Raw genomic sequence first — 26,254 nt, 5'->3', positions numbered from 1 at the left:
AACAGTGAACCATATAAGCCAATAATCTAGAGTTCTGAGGAGACCCTCACCATCTACTTATGACTTTTGTCCTTAACTGTTTCTCTCTGTAAACATGTGGGATTGTCTCTGCAGCATGCAGACTTCTGGGCACTGGTCTGGGTCTACCTTCATCCACAGGACTCAGTGGTGCCAGCCCAACCCTTCCACACAAATTCTCTCCCCTAGGGAGGACTTGCTCTGTGTGTATCTTGTGTGCTCTGCTCTCCCTCCTGGCCCACCTCTGAATGAAGGAACAGAAGAGGTTTAGCTACGGAACTGAAAGCTACGCCTCCAGACCTGACAACCCACCTCTCACCTCTGGAAGACCACCTCAACCTTACCTCTATTTATTCTCATGTGTTTGCTCTGCCCTTATTTCAATTTTTTAAAATAACTTTTCAAAGTGTGATTTGTAAAACAGTGCCCTGATCGATGTCATACTATTGGATTTCTCTCTCTCCTGAGGAGATGCGCTCTGTCTCAAAACATTCTTTTGTCTAAACGGGCTGCTTCTCTCAAGATTGCTTCACTCTCTTTCAGGGGAGGTCCTTTCTTTAGATGATCAATCCTTAGTTAAGCATCAGTGGGTGATGAGGAAGTTCTGGGTCCCTGGACACCTCCTGACACCCGCAGTCTGGGGAGGGGGGGCGGGCTACAATGGTTAAGTATCTCCAGGGACATCTCTGTTTAATCCACATGTCTGTCAGAGTGCCAGAAACCAAATGGGGCAAGAAGACTGGGGAATGTTAAGTGGTTTCAACATTAACCCCTTGGGTCTTTCGACTGCAAAATAACTTCCAACCGTTGGCTGAAACAGGAGTGGGGGTCCTGCAGCATCACAGAGGAAGGGGAGGGTCCTGGAGACAGAAGCACACAACGGCCCTCAGACTGCTCTTGAATTCACCCACCTCCCTCTTAGTTTCCCCAGGCTCGGCGGGTGACATCAACCTTACATTCTCAACTGCATCACTCATACTCCTAGTTGACAAAGTTTTTTTTATATTTTTTTATTGTGTTAGAAGGTGCACACGTGTCAGAGACAGCCTCGGGTGTCAGTTGGTCCTTCCCTTCCACCTTGTTTTAAGAGAGGGTCTGTCTGCTTGCTGCTTGCATGCCAGAAATGACAAACTAGCTGGCAGTGAGCGTCAAGGGTCTCCAGACTCCACCAACACTGCTGTAGGCAGGTGGGCGTTACACACTTGCAACACCAACCAACGGCAATCTCCTCAGCTTGGCTACTGTTTTACTTCCATGGTCCCCAAGCTTATACAATGGTTTTATTTTTATTTATTTGTTTTTGTTTTTCAAGACGTCTCTAGCGGAGGCTGACTTGGATTCACTATGTGGTCTCAGGTTGGTCCCAAACTCATAGCAATCCACCTACCTGTTTCCAGAGTGCTGGGAAGAAAGGCTTTCACCACCACACCCTGATATGTTCAATTTTTTTTAATATTGTTTTTAATTTTATTTATTTATTTGAGAGCGACAGACACAGAGAGAAAGACAGGTAGAGGGAGAGAGAGAGAGAATGGGCACGCCAGGGCTTCCAGCCTCGTGTGCCCCCTTGTGCATCTGGCTAACGTGGGACCTGGGGAACCAAGCCTCGAACCGGGGTCCTTAGGCTTCACAGGCAAGCGCTTAACCGCTACGCCATCTCTCCAGCCCATGATATGTTCAATTTTTAAAACCCTTAACTTATATGGTGTTTAGAGATAAAGTAAAATTAGGTGAATTTAGTTGACTCTGTTTTTGCCCATTAGACCCTGCTGCAGTTAGCTTCTTGTTGCCCGCACAAAGAACCCAACCACAAGCAGCTATGGGAGGAAAGGGTTTATTTTGGCTTTATGGACTCAAGGGGAAACTCCATGATGGCAGGGAAAATGTGGCATGAGCAGAGAGTGGATATCACCTCCTGGCAAACATAAAGTGGACAACAGCAGGAGAGGGTGCCAAACACTGTCAAGGGGAAGCTGGCTGTAATAAGCCCGGCCCCAACAAGACATCACCTCCAGGAGGCTCCAATTGCCACCAGCTGGGGATCTAGTATTCAGAACACTTAAGTTTACAAGGGACACCAAATCAAACCACCACAGAACCCTAGGAAGATTTTTAAATATTTATTATTTTTATACTTCTTGACTCAAAAAATATATATTAATGCATTAATTAGCTAATAATAATTTATTATTATTATAATTATAATATTATAATAATATATAATTATATTATAAATATAATATTATAAAACATAATATTAATGCATTAATTAGCTAATAATAATTTATTAAATAAATTATTATTAGCTAATTAATGCATTAATATTATGTTTTTATTTATTTAGCTAATTAATACACCAATATATTAAAGTAATATAATATATAAATAATAATATACACATATATATGTTGTACTATTTTATCCCCTTGCCCCAGTTCCCCTTATTCTGGGGACCCTCCACAGTAGGGTTTATAGTTTCATTGTGGGGTCAAGAAGGCCTCAGTCAGTCCCTATGGGATAGGGAGGGGACTGTGTCTCAGAATATTCCTACCCACTCTGTGGTTCTTAAAAATCTTGGGCTGGAGAGATGGCTTAGCAACTAAGTGCTTGCCTGTGAAGCCTAAGGACCCCGGTTCAAGGCTCAATTCCCCAGGACCCACATTAGCCAGATGTACAAGGGGGCGCATGCATCTGGAGTTTGTTTGCAGTGGCTGGAGGCTCTGGTGCGCCCATTCTCTCACCCCCCCCTTGCCTCTTTCTCTGTCACTCTCAAATAAATAAATAAAAATAAACAAAAAAAAACTTTCTGCCCCTTCTTCCACCATGTTTCCTGAGCCATGGTAGGCCCGTTGCCAGTCTGATTTAGTGCTGAGTTCATTGTAGTCTCCGATTTTATGTTTTGATAGGTTTTGACTGATCATTGTGTCTGTCACCATCATCCTGGAGCTGGTTGTCAGGCTACCATCAGTAAGGACAGTATTCATGTCATCACTTCTCTTCAATTTCTCCTGGCAGATGTGGGAGAGGTGGCATGTCTCATGGTGGGCAGTGAGCTATCTTCTTGTCTTACAGGTGAATCTTGGCTCTCTTCCATTTTCTCTGCCTTCTGTAAATAAAACAGGTTCCCCAACCAAGAGCGAGAGTATTTTGGATTAAAGGGGATATGCAGAGATATTTGGGAAGTTTTTGGTATGCAGGCCCAGTCTTCTCCAGACAGCTGTGGGGCTCTTCACTGAAGTCTGGGTTTCCTGACTGTGGTGTTCTGACCTGGTCTCCAGGACTAAGTACGAGTTCCCTCCACTGAGGGACCCTCATGTTCAATCAAAAATGGTTGGTTACCTACAGAGGTTGTGTGTCACTAATGTACACGTATGTATTTCTTGCCCAACTAGTTGATTCCGTAGTTTGAAGGGTCCCCTGCTTATTCACGCTGTTGGGGACCATTATCCTCTGGCAGCCCCAACAGTGCTCTCCAGCTATCCAGGAGGGAGCTGGTTTCCCTTTGGGTTCCAGCACAATATTCTGATGTCCTGTGACCGCGGCCTATGGTGTCTTCAGCAACAGGATGTTATCTTTTAGCTCTGGCAGGTAATCAAGTGTTTTGGCAATGGCCTATATTGTTCTGGGGACCTCATGGGGCTCCCTGGATATCATAGTCAACTTCACATTGTTGAGATGAACTACAGGTCCCATTTATGGGAGGAACAGGATATATTTTAGACTTACAGGTCCAGGGGAAGTTCCATAATGGCCAAAGAAGCTGCCCGCTTTACCAAATCCACACAGAGAGGAAATCCACCACAAGCAAGGACATTTGTGAACCCCAGAAGAGCTCAAGCACTCTGCACGCCTTTAGGCTAGGCACAGACCCATCCCCAGACACACCTCAGGGCTGGGCCCTAGGATGCATCCACAGTGAAACCTCCAGTTACGTTGCTGGAAACCCAAGTTAAAATATGTATGTAACTCCAGAATCTATTGGGGGACAGCCATTCAAACTGCCATATTCTACCCTTGGTTCTCAATAGATTCATAATCATCTCCCATTATATATTGTTTTCAGTCCAAATTCAAAAGTCCCATAGTCTTTACCAACTTAAAATTGCTCCGAAGTCCCAAGTCTCATATAAGATTTAAGACTGTCTCTTAACTGTCAGTCTTGGAAAATGAAAACAAGTTACATACTTGCAACATATAATGCACAGAATAAACATTTCCGTTGTTATAAGGCACAACAAGGAGAGAGTAGACCAATGCAAACTTCACAACCATCAGGCAAACTTCTGTCATTCAAGTCCAATATCCGTAATCAGTGACTGACCGTCTCTGGATTATTAAATCCCCCCGCCCCAGCTGGGCTGAGCAGCCAGGAAAACTTCCACCCCAAGTCAACAGTGCTCCCTGGTAGCCCTTGCACAGCCCTGGTATATCCAAGACATCTTCGGGTCTCCATGCAAACCACGTTCATCTTCCAATGGCTCGGCCAGTCTCTTCATCAGCGTCGTCAGGCCCTGCCTCATGCCCGTCTCAGCAGAAGCTCCTGGAGCGTGTGCATGTCAGGATCCACTCCATGCATTTTTCGTTTCCTAAATCAATACCAGGTGAGTAGGACACCGTATTCTTAAATCAGGGACAAAATAAATCCATGACCTTGAAGAGCCGGTTCCTTTTTTTTTTTTTTTTCTAGAATTTGCATGCCTACTACTATTTTGGGGGGGTGAATAACCTTAGGCATTTTTAATTATTTTAATGTAAAATAGTTGGGCACATCCATTCACACTGGCCAACAGCTCATTGTGGGGGGGGGCAACCCAATTCTGGGACTGGGATTTACCAGTCAGTCTGTGGTTTTAAGGTTAAACTTTGTTCATCTTCTGTCCAGACTCAAGCCCTCCGCTTTATTGGTGGTTATATCTCGTAGAAGTCTAGTCAGACTGTAGGTTTCTGTAGAAATGATTCATGTTGCTTTAACTTTTATGTAATTCCTTCATTATCACTATCCCTACCCCTCCAAGTCCCTCCCACCTATTCTGTCTGTCCCCTAACCTGTCAGGTGACTCCTCTCATTCCAGTTTTATGTCCGTACTTCCGTGCTTTCACTGTTTGCACTCATCTCCAGTCGATTCCAGTCAGGAACCGCATAGGCGAGTACATGCAGCATTTGTGTTTCTGCGCCTGCGTGACCACACTTGGCACGATTTTTTCCACCTCCATCCATTTACCTATGAATTTCATGATTTCATTTTTCCTTAGTGCTGAGTAGAGTTCCTGTGTATATGTACCACATCTTCATTATCCGCTGATAAGCTGACGGGCATCTGGGCAGATTTCAGTTCCTAGCATTGTGTCTACAGCTGCAATAAACACGGATAAGCAAGTGTCTCTGCAGCAGAGTGGTCTTTAGGGTGTGTGCTGGACCTGTTTTCCTCTCTCGGGAGTCTCCATACTTATCTCCATGGCTGCTGTACAAGTTTGCACTCCCACCAGCAGTAGGTAAGGGTTCCTCTTTCCCCATAGCCTCACCAGCATTTGTTGTCATTTAAAATATATGTTTTTTTAGTTGCCACGTTTTATTTGGCATAGTAAAAACTTCAGGAAGTATAATTGATTACTACATAAAAAGTAAAACAGACTTTGCAGATGCAATTAAGGTTACTAATCAACTGGTCTTAAAATAGGGAGACTTTGAGTTGGTCCAATGTATAGTTACCCCTGGGCATCACAGGGTATTGCTTCCAGAACCTCCAGAGAGGCCAAAACCCACAACTGGGTCCCTGATGCAAAATGACATAGTATCTGCAAGTAACCTGTGTGACCCTCTCATGCACTCTGGGCAGTCTCTAGATTACTAAAATAATCCATCAGCATAAACATTCAGTAAATAGAGTCTTACTGTATTCTTTAAGGTATGATATCAAGGGGAAAAAAAACTATGTAACTTTCCAGAACAGATGTAACGTTCTGTCTGAGTGTTTTCAATCTATAGCTGGTTGTACCCACAGATTCAGAACCTTTGGCATACAGTGCTAACTAGAATTACCTAAGGTCTCAAAAGCAATGTGTCTGCCCAGCTGAGAGCAGAAGTGGCAGTCAGACACTCCAAGCATGAGTGGGCTTGCAGCAACGTCCCTGGGTCTGAGCTAGGAGGGAAGAGCTGTAGGCACAACAAATGCATAGCTCTACCTCTACCCCACATCAGCAAGGATCGGGATTCAGCCGCCACCCTCAGGGCGCCTGGGGGTAGACCCCTCCCACCACTTCCAAAAAGGAACAAACACAGCTGGGGCAGTGCTTTGGGCCTTGTGAGACCCTACTTGGAAAACCTGTGGAGATCTACTGAACTTGGGACTTCTGACCTACCAAAACTGTAAAAGACGACGACGTTCACTGTTTTAAAGCAGTGGTGGGGCAGACATCAACTTGGAAGAATAAATCTTTACACCAAATCCTGATTACAGAAAAGTTCACTATTGCTCATTCATTTCCAGATCAGCTGTCGGATCACCCTCAGCTCTTGGCATTCCCTCAGAACCAGCTGTCTGTGAGCCTCTGGTTTGGTACCTGGCTGTGCCACACCCAAAGGAGTCAGGTCCTTGCTCCCTCAGCAGGGCCCTTCCCAGGAGAAGCCAGCAGCCTCCTACCTGCCTCCTGGTGGCCTCCTCTCCCCAGTAGCTCTCCAGCGTCTCATCTCCGCACTCTACCTTGCCCTCTTTGGACAGTGTCTGGTTTAAAATGGGACACCCACTCCCTGGGTGGGGTAACACCACCAAGAACAGGAGCTTACTGGAAATGCAGACCTCCGTGCCCTTTCATCTATGTTTTTGTAAGATTAATGCTGACAGGCTCTAATGACCACAGCCTCGTTCCTGATACAGATATACCCATTATGGGAAGAAGTCAGCCCGTCAAGCAGGCAGGAAAACCATGGCGTGCAAAGAAGCAAGCCGCGGACTGTGAGGAAAAGGGGAGCAGTGTTGGAAACACAAGAACCCCCTTCAGCTCACAGCACCAGCTCGCGCTCCCAACTTCATTCCACACAGCCTGTGTACCCCCTTACTGTGTACCCTCGGCTCCTGCTCCGCTGACGCTCCCACATCTGTCTGGCCGTTCAACACTGGCTGCCAAGCCCCAGCACAGAAGCAGACCGTGGAGCGCTGGCTTTCCTCAGTCCCTCAGGCATGTCGGTACAGCCACTGAATCCCAGTGCACCTTCACCCACTCGGGCGCTGGGCCATCTGCTCAGGAACCGGCCTTGACTCTTCTCCTCTCCCTCCTGGGGACCACAGTTGACCTCTACCACCTCACATGGGAAGCCTAGAGGTCTCTTCCATGCTCCCTCCTCCTCCTCTGGTCTCTTTTTCCTGAGGACCTACCTGGCCTCAGTGACCCCACCACCATTCATCCATATCCTGAGCTAGGTAACTGCTTCGTAAGTTAGTTCTCCTTGCAATCTCCTCTCATTCTCCAGAGCTGACCATTGACCAAGACTCTGCTCTTTTTTCGCCAGAACTTCAAGGCTCTGAGCACCTGAGGCACCTGAGCTGATCCCAGGCTCAGCCCACACCTATCCCAGAGAAGGGAAGCCCCATTCTGTGGTGCCAGACTCCTGCACCTCCAAGTAACACATCTTTGGCCCTAGACATACTACTGTCTGAGAAGGCTAGAGCCCATGGGCACTGGGGAGCATCCACTCACAGCACACGCCGGAGGAACAGGCAGGCCCCATGACAGGAAGGCGGGTAGGTGGGAGCAGAAGAGAGGAGCCTGCAACAGCGGGCTAGAGGCGGCCTCTCCACCCACAGAAATCGCCCGACACAGCTGGTGAACCTCAGCCAGGGCGCTGCTGCCAGCTGACTCTCTTGGACTCACCCAGTCAAAAACGTCTGTGTCGTCCCTGATCCAGGTCCCAGCTTCCTTAAACCCCACCCTGATCTACTTAGCCACTTGCTAGGATCAAAGCACAAGAGTCCACCCTGGGAAGACAAAAGGTTTTGGAGCAAGACACCTTCCTTTATGACAGGGGGACGAGTTCTGCCCCAGTGTATCACTGTGTAGGAAAGAGAGGGCTCAGGGTCCCCAGTCCCTCAGGCCCTTGAGCATAGCCGTGGAGGGGTCTCCATGCGAAGGCTGAAGTGGGGGTGGGCTGCCAGCTCTGAGTCCCACCAGGATGTTCAACGGGCCTGGGGTTCAAGGGCTCGGTTTCTCATAACAGCAATGAATATAGTGAGCTGGACATGTTGAGTTTCCAAGACCCCGACCCCAAACCCTAACCTGTTGTTTGTCAGGAACATCAAGAGACCTGCTGGCTAATTTGGAGAGAGGTGGCTGTGTCTCCTTCAGCTCAGGATGCCACTGAGCAGGGAAGGAGGCAAACAAGGGTAGATGTGGTCAGACGAGGAAGCTGTTGGGCTGGAAATGGAGGTCACCTCATCTAGCAATTTTCAATCTTACTATTTTTATGACTTTTTTAAGTTACAGGAGCTTTTGTTCAAAGAAACTCTGACCCAGAAACCCAGCACGGAAGCAGGCAGGCAGGCAGAGGGTACTTTTCTCTGCAGCTGGCTTGAGGAAAATGATGTCTCCATGAAGCCTCCACTGGAAAAGGATGGACCTGTTCCAGCTGACCCTGAACCCCACAGCACACACAAACCTGGGTCTGGGCAACACTCGCTAAGACTGGGACGGCCCCTGAAAGGCACATTTGTTATTATTTTTGTGCATGTGCAGGCACGCTTGTGTGCAGTGTCCATGTGGAGGTCAGGGGCAGCCCCAAGTATAAGTCCTTGCCTTCCACTCTGACACAAGGTCTCTGTGATTCATCCCTGCTATGGCTAAGCTAGCTGGCCCTTGAGCTTCCAGGATTCTGTCTCCACCACCCAGCTGGCTGAGAAAGGACTGAGATTACAGACTCTCAGAGTCTGGATTTTTATGTGGGTTCCATTTTCCCAAATGACAAATGGTTTAAGAAGTCTTTCACACTGATTTGAAGAAGCCCCCATTAGCCAAATTTGAAGCAATCTTGAGTATCAAAATAAACACGAACGTGAACTCATGAATTCCTTCTAAAATACAGAGAAAGAGAAATGAGAAGAACGAGCTCCTTACAGAAAAATGCCAAAGGAAAGATGGAGAAGGCATTATAAAATTAAAGCGCCATTCAGCAACCATGACAGAAACAATCCATTGTGTCAAGAATCATCACGGGTCCTAAACAAGTTTGATGGCAAACAGCGTATTTTTCCAGTCTCAGAGCAGCTCCCCACAGGACACTGATTTAATTGCAAAGGGCAGCCTAGTAACTTAGCAGTGGAGAAACCCAGCTGACAGCATACTGAGCAAGTGATCACTGTGCATATCACCACTAATGAGTCAAACTGAGTCAAACCAACCTCATACACTCCCAGGAAACGCACCTTGGCCACATCATGTCGGCAATAATTCCGAGGACAGTGCATGATGGGAATCTAATCATGAAACATCAAATTAAAGGTGGTTCTACAAAATAAGCAGCCTCAAGGCAAAATATAATTTGTGGTCTTTGTCCTTTAGGAAAAAAAAAATTATATATATATATAAAGACAAAGATGAGTAAGAAGAGAAAACAGCAGCAAACAACACATGAAGGCAACAAACAAGCCGGAAGACTCGCAGAGATTTGCAGAATGAGTCATCGTTGGTTCATTCAACTGTGCCAGCAGCTTTCAGGGCCATACCTGTGAGCTAGGTGAGGCAGGGCCCAGGGTCTCAAATGGCTGGGTGAGAGGAAGCCCTGGCTTACAAGCTGATTGCCCACACCATCCCTCTGTCATCCAAGTGAAGCCACCCACTCACAGGAGGACCTGGGCTCTATACTCAGTAATACGACATACGCTGATTATGTGCAGACTCCTTTAACATTCCCCTGGCAAAAGCACAAGAGAACCTCAGCCAGTTGTACACAAATGTGGGCCAGCTTCCAGAGAAACTTCTGAGGGGCAACAAGAACTCAGGAGGCTAGCATGCTGTGCACCCCAAACTCAGGAGGGCTAGACTGTATCTCTTCAATGGGAGCCGGAGAAAAAAAAGACTCCCTAGGCCAGCAAGGCTGCAGCAAACTTTCCCAGCAACCCCTGAGTTCACAGACTAGCTCAGCAAGTGCCTCGAGGAGAGGACAGCTGAGGATTTGAGGACAGTTTGAGGGCACCCAAACTGACACACTGCCAAGAGCCCTGATGCCATGCTGGACCTGGCTCAGAGACTCCGCGGGATCCTCGGTACGATGATGTAGGAGCCGGTGGGCAGGAAATGCTCCACACAGCGGTTGGTCTAGATGTGGACTGGCTGAGGGCATCCCGTCTGCAGGCACACCAGTGACACAGCAGTGGCGCTCCCTTATGCCCGGGAACATGGTGCAGTGCGCCCTGGCAGAGGACAACACTCTCCTCAAGCCTTTCTCCCTCCAATGCATTCTATTTATTTATTTGGAGATGGGGGAGAGACAGAGGCAAATAAAGAATGGGCACACCAGGGCCTCCAGCCGCTGCACAAACTTCAGACACATGCGCCACCGTGTGCATCTGGCTTATGTGAGTACTGGGAAATCGAACCTGAGTACTCAGGCTTAACAAGCAAATGCCTTAACCACCAAGCATCTCTCTAGCCTCCAGTGCATTTTATTAACAGTGTCCTTTGTGGGCCCCCAGCTGGTTTGCTGGGCCAACATTCAAGGTTGTTCCTGAACATATGTTTCAAATGAAGAATGTTATGTCAAATGCAGAGGAAAAAAACAAGCCTAGACCGCAGCAGCTGATAGATCTGACATGACCCAGGAGTTTCTTCCTTAATGGCTTTACCAGCTATTCTCTCTACTTTCCTGCCCACTATTTGGCCTCATCTCTATCAGACCCTAGGTATGAACCTTCCTAGAAATGTGGGACATGAAATATCGTTTAAAATAGTATTTGGCCTCTGCATGCCCAAAACGTGATGTGTGGCTAACAGGAAAAACTGTGAACTACAGCTCTTAGGAAGAAGCAAGCACTTGAGGCAGGCTGGCTGATTATAATTTCAACGTTTGTGGAGAGGCTGGAATAGTACAGATCCAGTGCCAAGTTACCCTTTAACAAGTCACTTGTCACCCGCCTCTGTGTGTGACCTAACACCTGTGACTACGAGGTGCCACAAGGGGGGACAGAGCCTGCTCCTACCAGCCAAGAGCTAAGGTCATCATCAGACAGTGTCCGAGGCAAAAGCAGAGACTTCCCTGCTTTGCTGCAACCCACCTACCTGATGTTTCCACCAGTGTATCTGAAAGGGGCCTTGATGGATGGCTCTCTTTCTATAAAAACTCGTGAAACTGTTGGGACATGAAGCTTGGAATAGCCTATATTTCTGTTCCCAAGACATGGTCACTCTTATGTGGCTCCAGAAAAAAAAAAAAAGACGACTAACCCTTATTCCCTTTGAGGTGACAGCTGTGCTTTCTGGGTTAACACAAACTTTGCTCCAGTAACTGGGTTTCTGCTAGCCATTAAGGGAGCTCCAGAAAGCTGCAAGGATTTGACCTGCATGCCTAATGGGGATTTGCAATGTTCTCTTTGTGTGGGCGGCTTCCACCCCTTCTCTGCCCTCCTCTAACACACAGAAAGTATGTAAGGGAACTTTGAGTTATGCATATATTTATTCCTTGCCTCCATTTTTTACATCTGAGCAGCATAAAGATTAGAGTTATGTTTTTAAAGGTGTATATCCAAAATTAGGCAGTTGCGTGCTACAATATACTATGTTCTAAGACATCCAGCCCACGGACTCTTTCCCAGGAAGGCATTCTGGGCTCCCCCACCAATCCTCCTTTAAAATGAGACTTTCTAGCTCAGGTCAGAGCCCGGCTCCTGGCCGGATTCCCCAAGCAAAGCAAAGAGCCTGAAGGATAAAAAAGGTTTACAAAACTCAAACAAAACAAGCAAATAAAAACCTTCCAGAAAAAGCCATGAAAAGTGAAGCCTATGGGGAAAAACAAATACCACTAAGTACTCAAGAACGTCAGTGAGACAAGAAACAGGGAGGGCTTTCTCACAAACCTGGACTCCATGGTGGGAAGTTGGTGACACAGAGAGGAATCTGACAAGTCAGGAGGGGGCTAGCCTAAGAGCCCCTCTAACACAGCCCACAGGGCAGGTGGAGATCTCATCCCCTCCCCAGGGATTTTGTCCCCCAGTGTTGGCTAGAGCGCAAGGGCCCTGCACGCACAGCCAGTGCCGTCAGGAAAGCCGCCACCCAGATTTTCCTGCAAAACAAACTGAAGTTGTAAATTCGTAGTCCTCCTCAGCTATTTATTTGAACTCCAACTCACATCAAAGCATCTTTATATAGGGTGCTTTGATTTCCCACAAAATGCAAAGCTCACCTACAACCGGATTCACATCCTGTCCACCTGCTGGCACAGACTGATGAGACAGATGGGGACAGATGGCCTGGGAGGCTCCCGTTACCTCGCGGCTCCCTGCCCCAAAGATGACCTCAGCAGCAGCTTAGAGCCAAGGGGCCTTTCTGGGTCCGTCCCAGCTCCACCTCCAGGGCACCCCTGAACACCTGCTGCACATGACACACCAGAGGTTAGAAGCCACAACCCTGAAGCCCCAGACTCATCGCCGAAACCTGTAACGTGATGGAGGGAAGAGGTCGAGCGCAGCACTGCGCCACACAGAAGCAGCATGTTAGCAAGAGGACAGGTGTTGGCCAGCACTCCTCAAACCTGAAAGGACACGTGAATGACCGGGCAAGCTTGTACAGCAGACTCTGATTGGTTAGCTGTCTGTGGTGGGCGCTCCCCACCCCCCGCAAGACTCAGAATCTCAAGCTCCCGGTGCTGCTGACACTAAGGCTCAGTGCACCCACAGGCCTGGGTAGCACTTCCGAACAGTGCAGATGAGTCATCGGAGACAGCAACAGGATGCACAGAGGACAGTCATAATCAGGGACGGCCCTCCCCACTGTGCCTCAACTTTCAGGGGTGCTACCAGCTTCCTTGAGAAACACATCTACTCTGCTCACCACCCCACTGGGGTGATCCCAGGGTGTTCTCTGTTTTTGCAGGGCTGGGGATGAAGGGAGCCGGGAACCTGCAAGCTAGGTATGGCTCTGCCACTGAACAATATCCCCAGCCCATAACAGGTTATTTTTATTCCCATTTCTCAGCTATGAAAGTTACTCTGACCAAATGAGTAAAGACTGCTTCCTCTGGGCTTCTTGGACATCTTCTAAGAAGGCAGGCAGGCCTCCGGTGACACCGGGCAGAAACAGCAGGCGCACTGGCACAGGCAGCACCCCCCCACACACACCTCCCAGGGAAGGAAACAGGCAGGAGGCAAGGCAGAGGGAGGGAGCAAGCAGGCAGAGCTGGTGGGGGGGCTGGGTAAGAAAGTAGAATCCCACCCTGAAGGGCTGCCAGGGACACACGTGAACCCACACTCTGAAGAAGAAAGAGGGAGGCATCAGTCTGAGCGCTACGTGTTTGTTCCACATTTTCATTACCTGGCTTCAATTTGGTGGGAAGGAAAATTAAAAGCTTTACTTTCTTCTCCCCAGATCCAATTTCTCATGGTAGGGGCTACAAAAGTAATGTGGGATGTCAGAAAGAATCAGGTCGAGCATCACACAAGACGTCATTCATGGGAAAGCCACTGGTCCCAGTCCCCTCCGGAGCCCCTAAGAGCGAGCAGAGTGGCGTTCCAGTGAAGCACACATGCTCGCTACCCTGAGGAATGTGGGTGGGTATTCATCCCACACATCTGATGGCACTCTTTCCACAAGAAAGGTTCAAGGTAATGCCCCACCCTTTGGATTCATGGAACTAAAAAGGCCACAGCTAAAAGCTTCACCAAATTTATCTAAGCAAGTCTTCCCTCTATTATCTCGTCAGAGGCCTAACACCCAGGAAAGTGAACTGCCGCATCTCCCAGCAAGCCAGCCTGCTGCCGGGATTCAGACCTAGCCTCAACCTCCTGTGCGCTTTTCCTGAGCACCAGGTGGCCTTGATCATAACTTGCCTCAATATTGTTGGGATACAGCCAACAGTGACAGCTGTGTCTCACATATTTACCAATGCACACCAGCATTTTGTTAAAATGAGAATAGCCTAATATGAAAATCTCACTCCCAAAACTGTTAAGACTTGGCTAGAAAAAGTCAGGTGAAACAGCCAAACTGATCTGAAGATGGGTGAGTTCTGTTAATAACAAAACAAAAAGGGGCCTGAGAGATGGCTTAGCAGTTAAGGCACTTGCCTACAAAGCCAAAGGATCCAAGTTCAATTCCCCAGGAACCACGTAAGCCAGATGCACAAGGTGGCGCATGCACTTGCAGCAGCTGGAGGCTGTGATGCACCCACTCTCTATCTGCCTCTTTCTTTCTCAAATAAATAAATAAATAAATTTAGAACTAAAACAAACAAACAACAACAACAAACAAAAAAAAAAGCCCTGGATTTCAAAGGCAGATTCCAGTAGTTTATGGAAGGGACTGAACATGTTGGAGCAGACACACCTCCAGAAAGAAATGCCAGACGGTGGGTGAGAGGCCCTGTGACAACACGGGTCTGAAAACCATCCTCAGAGAATGCTCTGGGAAGGGGCAGAGGAGAGACACTGAAATGTGAAGAGGCAGGAACTACTGCTTCCCCTGAATTAGAGAAAAATCCTCACAAGCACAGACACAAAAATAAATATAAGCTCTATTCCCCAGCCCTAAGCCACTGATGGCTCAGAGTTTGCCCTACAGGACTTCATCACCCTGTACGGCGGGGGCAGGGAACTGTTCTTAAGACCAAGTGGCTAGTTCCCCTTTGCCTGTGTGTGAGTGCGTGTGCATGCACACCCCTTCAGTAGCCAAAGCCGGGTGAGGGTGGGCACTCTAGGTCTCACCCCGACCCAGTGAGGGGCGACAGAAAGCCAGCTTCAGTAAGGCGGAGGAGGTGCCACCAGGGGCTGCCCTGCCTTTGGCTCAGTGGGCAGACTGCTCACTGAAGGCGTGGGCTGGTGCAGCGCACACAGGGCCGCTGCCCGCCTGCAAGACCCGGAGATGGCGGAACAAAGGAAACCAGCAGAGGCTCCGGCAGCGGGGTGGCTGCTGACCGGGGTGCCAGCAGGCAGGCTTCCCTGCAGCTGAGTGCTCAAGGAGGAACGAGGGACACAGAGTGAGCAGAGAGGAAGGGGGGCGTTACAAGACTGACAGCAGCCTGGACACGTGCCTGGCCCCCACCCAAGGGTGCAGCTGGGCTGGAAGGCTCCGTAGAACATGCTTCCCAAGGCGGCAGGCAAGCAACTAACAAGCTGGGCAGGGCACCCAGCTCCTTCCCAGCTGTTTGGACAGTTACCAGCGGCTCCAGGCACAGTACGGGGCTTTAAAGAGGAGGGAGATCTAGAAAGAGGTACCCACAGAAGGCAGGGCTCCTCCAGGCCAGCGAGGCGGGCAGGCGCAGGAAGAGGGCAGGGCCAGTTTGAGAACTGGGTGGCCTCCCCAGAGGCTCTGGGCCTTCAGCAATGGACCTCTCTCGACTAAGCACAATGGGTTCCTGTGACCAGAAACAATAGCAGCCCTGGCCCCTCCCTTCCCTCCTCCTCCCATCCCTCCCCCCAGTCCACAATGGGAGGCAGCAGGAAACCAGGGCAGAGCTGTGAATAGCTCCACTGTCAGTCCCCAGGCCCCGCCTCCTCAGCCCCACAGGTCAGGCCTCCGGGCCACTGGGCACAATAGGAACCTCTGTGCTACCAGGGCTCAAGTGCCCAACAACAGAGCTGAGGGCACTGGGAGCTCTGGACTTCTCACGGGGACTGCATGTGACCACAGCAGTGACAAGCCCTCTGCATGGGACAGTGGACAGGCCAGGGAAGAACAGGCTAAAGACCCACCAGGCCCATGTCTAGGGAGGGGTCTAATCTGCCAGGCAGCCCTAAAATCTCCATGCTTTCTGTCCTATCCCACAAGGCCTTGCGTGGGGCAGCCAGAGCCACACATGAGGGCTGTGGTCATCACCTCAGGGACACAGAATGGCTACAGGAACAAGGAAGAAACCACAATTCTAAGACAGTGCAGCCTGTGCCCTCTCCACCTTTCTTCCCACTCTCCCCAGCCCATGCCAGGAAGGAAAATGTAGCCTATCCTTACCCCAGCTTCCACTCAGAAAGGAAGGGCCGGCTTAGAACAGAAAAGCCATCGATTATTTACCCAGGTCCTTTACAGCACTCACAGGACACCTGGACACAGAGCCTTCCCCCGCAGCACAGGCTCCAAGGCGGCCTGAGCTTCACGTCAGCCCCTGGGCCTGGGCTTCTCCAACAGAACACTAGTTCCAGCTGCTTTTGCAAGTCAGATTCTGCTTCACACCAACCAAGGCCTGTGATCTTCCCAGGGCCTGTGAACTCCTGAAGAGCTCAAAACCTCAGGTGAGACACCTGTCTCTCCCCCCATAACCAACCTCACTCGACTTCCTCCTCACGTTTTTGTGCACGGGCCTCAAGAACCACCAAAGGCTGCAAAATCTACCCAAAGAAAGAGGGTAGGAACCAGCACACAGCCCCCTGGCAACAACCACAGAAATATAAGGTCCCTCCTGTGGAAGACACCAGAAACTTCTCTTCTCCCTCTTAGAATCAAAATAGCCATGTCTCTTTCCTGATGAGCACCCATGCTTCAACTCCATACCAGGCATCCCCAACACACCAGCACGCACAGGACACCCTGCAACTTGGCTTGTAGAGCAAAACCTGAAAGCAACCTCAATGTCCATCAACAGGAGGGAGGGGCTAGAAAATGAGTTAAGGGTCACCAGTCAGCAGAATGACCTGATGCTGTTAAGAATGGACTAAACTACATGTGAGGAATAGGAACATGCACAGGATAAGTCTAGAGTTACTACCAGTAATGCAGGAACAGCGTAACTAGAATGCCACCGTGGGAATAGGCAAGACCGGGCAAGAAGTCCTGGCACACTTGACTAGGCACGGAACACCAGGTGACGGAGACCTCTGGGGAGTGGAACTGAAGGAGTCAGGACAGAAATATAAATTTCACTGCATCTCTGTTCTGATTTTCATCATATACATATTTTTTAAAAAATTAAAAGGTAAACCTAATTTAATATTTATAATCTATAATGGCTAAATTCTGTGGCTGGAGGCACAAAACGTTTTAACAAGGTTAGATGTGGTAGCACATGCTTGGGAAACTGAGGCAAGAGGATCTAGTTAGAGGTCAGTCTGAGCTATATAGGGGTTGTAGGAAGGAAGGAAGGAAGAAAGGAAGGCAGACAGGCAGGTGGGCGGGCGAAAAGGACAATTTCACCAACAGCTTCATGTAGGCAGCTTCTAGCATCTTCCAAGAACATGGAGCAGGGGGTTAGGAGAGTAAGAAGGAATTGAGGAGGCCAGGGGAGAGTGACAATTTCTGAACCGGCTTATTCCATGCTTAAAAAATTCTATCACAACCCCCAAAATACTAAGTTTTCCCATGAAAAGCAAGAACAAATACCGACAACGAGCAGTGAGGAAGCGGAAATTATTACACTCCAGGACCATCTGTAGTACTTCTAAGGTCCAGGCAACGTGTGTGTGTGTGTGTGTGTGTGTGTCCATCTGTCCTAAGGAGGTGCTAGCAAACCAGCAAGGACCCTTCTTCCTAGAGACTCCCCAGTCATTTGATAAGCTCTAAGTCCTAGTGTTCTGAGCCCATCCCTATTTTAGCAGCTAAAAAAAAAATATATATATATATTTCAACAGATTTTTAGGCCTGGCCCAACTCCAAGGACAAGCTAAAAACAGTTTCTCCAAAATCCCACTTCAAAACCCCAAGTCTTTAGCCACTAAACTCCAAGTACCTTTTGGGAAATGAAAGCTGCAGAATGGCGCTGAGAGAGAGAGAGAGAGAGAGAGAGAGAGAGAGAGAGATTGAGATGCATTTGTATGTTCACTTCTCGCTAAAGCGATACAAATACTCTTTAACAGCCCCTTTAACGGTCGTGTCAATAAATACTCTGCGCTCAGAAGCATTGATGTATTTCCTCCCCATGTGACTTTGCCCCTTAGGAATCATACAAAAACCATCCCACTCTCCTGCTGCTGAAAGGATGACACAATGTCCATTAGAACCAGGACTGGCCACAGCACCAGGGTAGAGACCTCGCAGCAGGGAGTGGTCCACAAGCAGAACCCTTCCTACACAGACGACTCCCACACCAGGGACACCATAGCCTGCACATTTTCCAAAAGGTCTCAGGCTCACAACCGCTCAAGGAAGAACTGCAGGCCAAGGAAGGAAGGTACACATTTGGTTCCCCTATTCTCTGACAGGCTCAATAAGGAACCCCAGATGAACAAGCACAAATGAGATCTTCACATGGAGCTCTCACACCTTTGTGTTGAGAACAAGCTCCTGCTCTTCGAAGGGGCCTAGGACAAGGTCTAGACAGGTCCTACTTGAAACCCCACAATCCTTCATTAGACCAAGGCCAGCCCCTCTCCAAAGCCCCCTGCTCCAAGGAGGCACTGAGCCTCCACAGCAAATCTTATTCCCACCACCCCATCATCTTCCCAGAGGGGCTCTGCATAGAACCTGTGAATGGCTACTATCCCTCAACACACGCCACTCCTCTTGTGGCCATCCGGAGTCCTGGGGAATGAATGTCCCTACACTACCACTGACTCTGTTCTTGGCACCCCCTCTCCCCCCATCTTATCCTGTTTACACATGCTTGCATTTTACAGGAAGCAGCCAGGACAGCAAGAGACAATGACATCAAGAGGCAGGATGGTTGCAAAGAGCTGGCTGTCATCACCATTCTTCCCCTGTAAGAGTGGATACCAGCCACAGGCCTTCCCTCTAGAAAGTTGGGTAACCCTCGCCCTGTGGCCACTAAGTTTCCTTGCAACAGCAGGCAGCAGCCTGACTCCTACAAAGCTGGCTGCTGAGAGGAGAGTCCCCTCAGGAGGAAGAGGCAGGTCTGGCCTAGGAGAGGAGCAACAAGGGAACGGGACCTCGAGGCTTCAGGCAGGTGCCAGTGCAGCTCCATGGGGCAGAACCCCAGGAGCTCCCACTGAAGGCAAGGAGTGGGCAGCTGGGCCCAGGCATGGGAGATCACCCATACCTCCCCTGTGGGTCCAGTGCAGACGATGAAGACAGTCCTAGGCTGGCTGGAAGGAGCGACAGAATTGGCAGATGGGTTTGCCTAGGCCTGGTAGAGCAGGAGACAGGAACTCAGTAGCAGCCACAGAGGCTGGGCTGGTAGGACTGTCCACAGGAAAGGTGGCTATGATCTGACAGCTAACAGGTCCAGTAGTGCAAGGTTGGGGAGCTGCAGGGACACAAGGCCCCACGTCTATCTGTGTCCTCGGTGCAGATGTGAAGTCCGGCTGGTAGACAAGGCAAGAGCCGTAAGACAAGGAATTGGAAATACTGAAGCAAAATGGCCAAAGCTTCTGGGAACAGTAATGTCCTTAACTCAGTGCACCTACAGTGCCAAAGAAAGGCACTGGTGAGGAGGGACAGCCACAGGAGAGAGACACCCCTGAGCAACAGGTGTGTGTGCTTGTAAGCCTCGGCTAATGCAAGAACACAGGACATTGTCAGATACAGGACCAAAAGTGATTCTGTCCTGCACCAGATTTTTTGAAGTCCCCACAGCTTTCTGCTCAATTAGCTCTGGTCAACCTCTAATCAAATTCTTCTTCCTCCTCCATCCCCTTATGATCACCTGGCTTGCCTTCAGGAAGAATCTTATCGGGTTCATTCAGTTTAAAAAAAAAAAAAAAAATCCCTCCCTCAGAACTTCTCCAAGATCCTGGCACACTGTCTTTGGCTGTAAGTCCCACTTTCCCTTGTCATTTTCTGGAGTTGAGCCCAGCCTCTCTCCCCACTTCAACAGTCCTGATCGTCTGTCTCACCATTTCAACAAGTGCTGAGCACCGTTTTCTCTTTACCACACAGGGCTCCTCAAATCGTTCTGGACCCACCACTCCCAACCCTCATCCAAAGGATCACGGAACCGGGTCCCAGGCAAGCTTCGGAAGGCAGAGCATGAAGGGCTGCTGATCTGCAGGCTGGTCAAGTATGGGGAGATCAGGGAGAAAATGGGCAACTACAGCCTCTTCCTGGAGCGGCCAGTCCAGGAGGCAAAGGAGGAGCCTGGCACCCAGGCAAGTATCCCCAAGATGGGGCTCAACACCCCTCAGCTACTGAGAATCCCAACATGGCCTCAACTGTGCGCGGGGTTTATGGAGCCTGTGCCCCTCCCCGGGCGGCCCACCTCTGAAACGTGGTAGCTGTGCCCATCCTCGGACGATTTAGCACAAGAGCCTCCTAGGCACTGGGCACCCTTGGACGTGCTGCCCTCCTCACAGGACCGCCACTCCTACCACAGGCACAGACGAGATCCCGAGGACCCTCGTCCCCGCCAGCTGCTGAGGATGTCTCAAAGCCTGTTTCCGAGTTCTCGGCGCCTGCAGCACACATGAACACAGGCCTAAGAGCTGGCACACACAGCCAGGGAAAACCCAGAGGCGCGCCTCACCAGCCCTTTGACCTGGCTGCGCCCCCAATCTTACCCATACAGGACATGGCCACCTCAGCCTGCCAGATGCCCGAGAGCAGAGTCTGGGGGTGGGGGCACTAGGAACTCGCCTCCTACCTGGGTGACTCTGTGCAGGAAGAGAGCCCAAGGAGAAGCTGGTTAGAGGCGGGCCCTGGGTCTTCCTCCCCGGCTGCACAGAGAGCAAAGCAAGCAGACCTCGAGAGGCGAGGGTTTCACCTCGAGCCAGCACAGGCCCACTTTACACTCTGATTAGCAGGCCTGCCGCCTCCTCAGAGAAAACCACAGCCCCTCCCTGCTCTGCCCAGCCCCCAAGCAAGAAGGGTGGAAGAGGGTTCCCAGAAGCAGGCCCTGGCTGAGAACTGTGGGAAAGAGAACAGCTGTGCCAAGCCAGCGTCACAGCTAACCCGGGGGGGGGGGGGGGGGGGGGGCCCTGCCCTGCACACCTGCAGCGCCTCCACTCGCTTCTCAGAAACCAAGACGCCGCTCACCACGCTGATGAGAAAACATGAAACTTCCACCTCGACCACTCGGCTAGGAAGGAGACGCCGCTCAGACGCTGGCCTCCTCACTGTCCACCCAGCAAGCAGGACAGTGCTAGGAGATCTTCTCACTGAATGCTGCCCACCGGCCAGGTCCTGTGCTGAGCCGAGGCCACTGCCGGCTGTCCCAGCGCTGGGAGAAAGGCAGCCCAAAACGACACTCTCTCAAAACACTCAGCCACGTGGGGGGACACAGGAGGACACCATCGCTTCTGCCATCCACAGGTGCAAAGGCAGGGGCCCTACAAAAGGAGTGCAGAATAAGCCCCAGGTCTCCCCCTGCGCGCGAGCGCACCGCCCTGCTGAACAGCAGGTGACAGAGCGGAAGGATGAGAACCACAGCGTGGCTGGCTCCTTAGCACCCTGCCACCGTGGTCTGAGCAAAGAAACACACCTAGCAGGTTACTAACCCGTGGACCATCCCAGCAGCACATTCAGTCCCGTTCTCCTATGGAAGAGGCCATCCTCCAGTCGCCTCACCAAGCCACTCTTTGTTTCGCATCCCCTGGGCCTGCGAGCTGAGCCCCACCAAGGGAGGTGACAGGGCAAGACCGCTAGGACACCTGGGCCTGCTCCTGAATCTAGGAACGTTCCTCCACACCACACCCAGGCAGGGGTGGGAAGTGCAGCATGTCCTGGAGTTTGCAGGCCACAGAAGCCGTGCGTGGCGCCTGCTTCCTTCCCAGGGGCAGCACGTTTCTCTTTAAAGGCCACTAGACCCCAACGGCAGGAAACGGGGATCGTCGCTCCTGCTCACAGCTTTGGGCCGGGACTTCCTGAGCACATTTAGCAAGAAGCCCTGTTGTGGAACTAGCTGGTCATGAGTCTCCAGGCCACAAGTGAATTGAGGAAGGAGCAAGAGAAAACCCAAAGCAACCACGTAGCTTGCCCAGAGTGAGAGGAAAGAAGGACAAGCCGCACTCAGGGATCACCTCTCACCGCCGTAATGTGCACTGCTGTTTACAAGACTCTGCCTCTCCATGCGCCTCCAACATAAATAGTGTTTGACTAATTCCCGTCCACTTTTGGTGACACACATACTTACAATGACAACCAGAACTTGGGGAACAAAGCCACAGAGGAGGGCACAGTGACAGGCAAGTGCTGACCTGTTTCGGAGCCTCCTCCCCTCCACACCTTATAGGTAATGGTAGCCATGTGACTTGCTGCAGCTGGTGAAAAGCACCTCCGGGTGGACTCTTCAAGAGCTAGGGTAAGACAGTCCAGTGAATGAGCACAGGAAGGGTGGCACGAAGCAGACGCGAGATGAATAGGTGGTGTGAACTAGAAATAATGCTGCTGCTTTAGGCCTCTGAGACTCAACTGCTATTAACCACATCAAACTCTGAGCTCTGGAGACAGGCAGTGGCTTGATAGTCCCACTTCCATTCCCTGGCCTTAGGGAAATGGAGGCTACATCTCCAGTCGCCGGGCAGGGATGCAAGGGTGCTGTGGCACACCCAGGCTACCCAGACAGCGGGGTTGCCAGGGCACCTGCAACACAAGGACTCAGTAGTTCAGTGTGTTCGTCAATTGTTAGCAACTCCAGGAGGGCAGGGCTCACTGTCTTAAGTTAGGTATGAGGAAATCCACCTCGTACTGAGACCTCAAGCAAGTCACTCTGTGACCTCTCTGGGCCACGGTTTCCTCGTCTACAAAATGGCACAGTTATCATCAACCACACTGAGTTATTTCAAGGAGTAGGCCCACTGATGTAAGTAAAGCTTGGACATACTCGATGTGGCTTCAGTAAACACCACTTCTCAATGGAACAGCTGCTGTAGGCTTGTCTGTACCTGCCCTGGGTTTTTTAATCAGTAAAGGGTCCCCAGGACTGGCCTAGAGCAACTTTTAGGCACTGTCAAAAGGAATTCTACTTCTACAGAAGTTAAGCAAAGTCAAATACAAACACGATGGCCTACAGTAAGGCCTAAGGAAGTGGTTTTAGAACCTAGGGCTTCCCTACACACCGGCCTCTTTGGCCCCGCATCTAGCACAACCGGCAGGGCAGGCTCCTCCCCACCCACACAAGGCATGAATTTTATCCTCCACTCCCAAATACCTCCAGGAAGAAGCCCTCACCTGTCCCCCAGAGAGGCCAGCCAGCACAGCTGCCCAGCTAAGAAAGGGAAGAATCTTCCCCTCGGTGCCCTTCTTCCTGGGGGCAGCCCCAAACCTGCAGCGGCACAAGCAACTCACATTGTTTGCCTGAGATCAAACTCGGACCGATAAACATTATTGCTCACCCACAACGGATCCAAGGCAAGTTCCAAGGTTACCGCCTGGCCAGGGACTGAGGGCCCAGGGACAGTGCCCACCACCGCACCTGGCATCCCCATCTCTCAACTATGGCTTTGTCAGATGAACTGAAGACCAAGTTGAGTGGTCCAAGCAAGGGAGTCTAGACACGTGGAGAGGGGGTGTATCAAAACAGCCTCCAAACTAAACGTGAAGCACAACAATAATGGGGGGGAAGGGGGTGAAAACCCATCTGGTAGCCTGGATTTCCAAGCCCTGTCCCCTGAACATTGGAAATCCTCTAATGAAACCTGACATGTCAGGCATACCTGTGATCCCAAGAAGCCACCGTGGTGCTGGAAGCAGGAGGATGAGAAGTTCAGTCACCTCCGCTAGCTACACAGCGGGCTCCTGGATTGTCTGGGCTACAAGAAACCCTTCCTCAAAAACGAAGGAAGGAAGGGAGGGAGGGAGGGAGGGAGGGAGGGAGGAAGCAAGCAAGCAAGCAAGGAAGGAAGGAAGTCGAAGGAAGGAAGGAAGGAAGGGAGGGAGGGAGGGAGGGAGGGAGGGAGGGGAGAAATCCTCAGGACACAAAGCATGGAGACAGCTGAGGGAGGGCCCAGCAAGTGGAACGATGATGACAAGGGAGTCTGGGCTTCATTCTGAAGGTTCCAGGGCCCAGGAGAAGCCCTGGAAGGAAGCGTCTCCACCAGTCGCTGGACTGGTGCAGTAACTGTGGGACCCCAGGTTTCCTTCCACGAATGGGGAAGGGCAGTCGGTGCCCTCTGGCAGGCAGGCAACAACTTCTACTTCGAGGTCAACAGGCTGAGCCAAGACTTGGAATGATTGGGCAGGCAACTGACCCACGCCCAACATTCTTGGGCGGGCCCTCTAAAGAGAGGGGACCCCCACGGAGTCGTGCACTCACTGCTCCACCTCACTTAGACACCAGCGCCAGGGGACAGCCAAGAAGCCAGCGGCTGCTGGCCAGCACGAGGCCAGTACTGACCGCCTCTCCACGGAGACTGATTTTCACTGAAGTCCCTGAGACACGTGTTCCGATGGTCCCGGGGCCGAAGTCCCTACACAGACTCACACACAACACCACGACCACCACCACCATCCCAAGGAGGGGAGGGGGCAGCAACCCGAGCCAAGGCAACTCCAAAGCCAGAAACCAACTGGACCAAAACCCAGGCTAGGTGGGAGCGGGGCTCTGTTTCCAGGCCCGGAGAAGATGGGGGTCGTTCCAACTCCCGCCGCCCCAAACGCAGCGGGTCACAGTGGGACACGGGGGGGGGGGGAGTCCGAGCCCACCTCCAGGGCGGGGAAGGGGTGGGGACGGCAGTGTCTCCCCAGCCTCCGCCAGTCCTCCACCCCGATCCACCCCCCAGGGAGCATCGAGCCCGGGGCTCGCGGCTGGGAACGAGGGGCCTGAGACCCGGGCCGGACCCTCCTTTGCAGGAGCTCGCGCCCGGGCACCACGGAGCTGGGACGGAGGGAAGCGACTCCGGAACCCGTCGGGAGCTCGACAAGGGTCGTCCCCGGCCTCGGCGGACCCGCCCGGGCAGACAAAGCCCGCGCCGCCCCGCAGGGCCGTTGCCCCCTACCACCAGCCCCAATCCCCACTCCACCCCGACCGGGCAGGGGGCGTCGGAGGGGCCGAGCGAGCGAGCCGGGAGCTAGGCAGCGGCCTCCGTCGCTCCCCGAGGACGCAGGCGGGGATGGGCCTCAGACAATGAGGCCGATAGGCCCGACGCTCCGGACCGAGCTCCACGCGCTTACTCACCCGGGCGGCGGCGGCGGCGACAGCGACAGCGGCGGCGGCAGCGGCGGCGGCGACAACGGGGACGACGGCTGCGGCCCGGTCGGCCGGAGAAGTTCAGAGCAAGTTCGGCAGCGCCAGGCGGGAGGGCGCGACTCGGGCGTCCGAGCGGCGGGGGCGGGGCGCGGAGGGGCGGGGCCGGGGGCGCGGCGCCGAGCGGGCGGGTGGGCGGGCGGTGTCGTGCGTGCGAGCGCTGCGGCTTCCCCTGCCCCGCTCCAGCGGCCCCTTGCGCCTGGCCCCGCCCCGGCCCCGCCCCAGCCCCGCGGAGGCCCCGCCCAGTCCCACTGTGGCCCCGCCCCCACACGAGCCTGGCTCCGCCCCCACAGTCCGGGCCCCCGCCAGCCCCGCCCCCGCCGCTAGTCCCGCCCGCGCGCCTCGTCCAGCGCTGGCCCCGCCCCCAATGTAGCCACGCCCCACCAATAGCCACGCCCTGAACCGAGGCCACGCCCCCGCTCGTCTGGACACGCCCCGTGCTCGTAGCCCCGCCCTCCCGCTGCCCCGCCCCCTCCCGCTCGGCACGCCCCTCCCCACGCTCCGGGCTCGGCCGGGCTCCCACCTCTTGCCCCGCCCCCGCAGCGCGCCCCGCCCTCTCCAGCCGCGAACCTCGGGTCGCCGGGCCGCCCCCTTTGTCCCTCTCTGGTTGTTGCCCGAGACTGGGGGTTGCCTTGGCTCGCCTTTCCCAGTGGGTGAGCCAGGTAACGCGGGCACCTGTGGCGGCGGGTGAGCTCGCCAGGCGCTCGGGTCTCGTGTCTGACCCCGCCCGCCTGGGAGAAGCGAGAGCTGCGGGGCGGAGCGGGGCGGGGCGGGGGGCCCTGCCTCCCTTCCTCTTCATCTCCTAGGGTGCCGGGGTGATGGGCAGGGGTGGGCGAAGGATTTGGAAAATGGCTGTTTGGAAGATGGAAGACGTTGCTGCCTGCCCTTGGCAGCCGGAGGTGGGAGAGGGGCAGGGTTAGTAAATTAAGATTTTTATACTTCTTCGCAAGCAAACGGTGAGGACTCGAGCCTTCCAGCCTTGGTGTTAAAAATGCGAAGCCTTCTTTGGATCGCCTGCGGATATCTGTTCCTCACCTTCTG

At 52.1% G+C, this 26,254-nt stretch overlaps 1 protein-coding gene across 2 annotated transcripts in view; it reads right to left on the bottom strand.

Annotated features, from left to right (window-relative positions):
- Window positions 1-23,702, bottom strand: part of Tspan14 (tetraspanin 14) — a 60,347-nt gene extending 36,645 nt beyond the window's left edge. The window contains exon 1 of one of the 2 annotated variants that reach the window (XM_004658002.2): window positions 23,685-23,702. The gene's annotated coding sequence lies outside the window, so the exon portion shown is untranslated. Of the gene's footprint in view, window positions 1-21,021; window positions 21,037-23,684 lie in introns of those variants that run through there. The other variant, XM_045137118.1, reaches the window with a different exon arrangement.
- Window positions 23,703-26,254: the final 2,552 nt, after the last annotated feature.

The sequence above is a fragment of the Jaculus jaculus genome, chromosome 18, assembly GCF_020740685.1.
Source record: "Jaculus jaculus isolate mJacJac1 chromosome 18, mJacJac1.mat.Y.cur, whole genome shotgun sequence".
NCBI lineage: Eukaryota > Metazoa > Chordata > Mammalia > Rodentia > Dipodidae > Jaculus > Jaculus jaculus.
This window is presented reverse-complemented; position numbering and strand designations above follow the sequence as displayed.